General features: G+C 32.4%; 1 non-coding gene across 1 annotated transcript; it reads left to right on the forward strand.

Annotated features, from left to right (window-relative positions):
• Positions 1-488: 488 nt before the first annotated feature.
• On the forward strand, positions 489-648 carry LOC124923013. The gene has a single exon (XR_007098054.1). It is a non-coding gene; the product is annotated as a U1 spliceosomal RNA (small nuclear RNA).
• The last annotated feature ends 937 nt before the right edge of the window (positions 649-1,585 follow it).

Below are 1,585 nucleotides of genomic sequence, written 5' to 3' on the forward strand. Positions count from 1 at the left end.
AATTCTTATGATCAGCAACAAGAACTTGTAAAAATTGATGTGAAACAAATTTTACCAAAAATTCCAACTAAGAACTTGTTATGTAACTTTATTAAAGTTGATAAACTGACTAAGCCTTTCCTATAAGTCTAAAGATATGTGACAGTTCACTGCACGCATTGTGGGCATTTGAAGGAACTCATGTCCTCTATGATACACAATTCACAACTGCATAAGGAACATCAGTGAAAGCAAGTTTTAAAACCAATAAATTACTTACTTACAAGTCAAATAAATTGATAGAGTCTTGCAGTTATATCATATTTTCACTCAAATAGAAGTCCTATAAACATTGTAAGAATCAAGAAGCATTATTATGTGATCTCGTCGTGATGGCAGTGTGAGAAACAAGAAGCATTATTACTAGCATTTATTCCCACATTAAGAGATAAAAGAATTGATTAGTAATCCACCTTAATATAAAATGATGGTCCTGAACACATAATTACTTACTTACCTGGACGGGGTCATTGACGATCAAGAAGGTCCATGTCCTAGGCCTGTGACTTTCATTGCACATAGAAAGGGTGCCTGCTTAAGATCAGCCCATGTTGGTTGAATCTACGTCATAATTTGTTTCTGAGAGGCCTGCGTTCGCGCGGCCTTTACCGATTCTCTAAGTCTAATTGTTCCCTTATTTTTGTTCCATCTTGTAATTTTAAATATAACTAAAATTTATTAATTATATTTATTTATCAATAGTTTTTTTGTGTTTTATATATATATTAACACAAATTATTTTACATTTGAAGGAAGCAATAACTAACTCACCATATGAAAAGAAAAATTGTCATTTATGACAAAACAAAAATAAATTTTTTTTTATGTGTTCACTAGGGGATCATGAGTTCAATGTATTGACACAATCAAATGAGGAACTTAATATTCACAAGTAACCGAAATAAATGAACTGTCCGCAAAGCTTGTATTTAAGAAATCGGTTATTTGTTTGAGAAAATACCGCTTCCGCTTATAGCAAAAACTGACTGAGCGGTATTTGTTCAATAACCGACCGACTTAAATTTGAGGTTGCTTAGGCAGTTTTGGTATTATCTACAGTAGTTTTGGTCGAATGATCTGGTCGGTTCAAAGCGAGAAAGTCATCTAGTTATATCTGTGTGGTTGATGTATCAACTCATTTCCCCTCTAAATTTATGCACAATTTTTTTTTATAAAATCATGCAATAAAATCGGTTTTATGGAGAGACCTTCTCCTTAAATTCATGAATGGTATTTTTATAAAAACAGATGTAATAGAAACATTTTTGAAGGGAAAAAGGTTCTCCCAAAGTGCATGACGTGTTTAAAAAAAAAAATTAGTTAAGGTTTAGAAGACCCAAAATATTTCTAAATTAAGATGGTCACTAAGGAATTGGCGTGTTCCATTGGTGCTCTTCCTGTCCACCTTACAACTTGCATTGTCTACATCAAAGTTAATCAAATTGAAACTAGAATCCTTCGGATACCACTTTCCCACATTTTGCGTACCCTTAAGATATTTCAATATTCTTTTAGCAGCTACATAATGGAATTTTTTAGGATTAGC

The sequence above is a fragment of the Impatiens glandulifera genome, chromosome 1, assembly GCF_907164915.1.
Source record: "Impatiens glandulifera chromosome 1, dImpGla2.1, whole genome shotgun sequence".
Taxonomy (NCBI): Eukaryota; Viridiplantae; Streptophyta; class Magnoliopsida; order Ericales; family Balsaminaceae; genus Impatiens; species Impatiens glandulifera.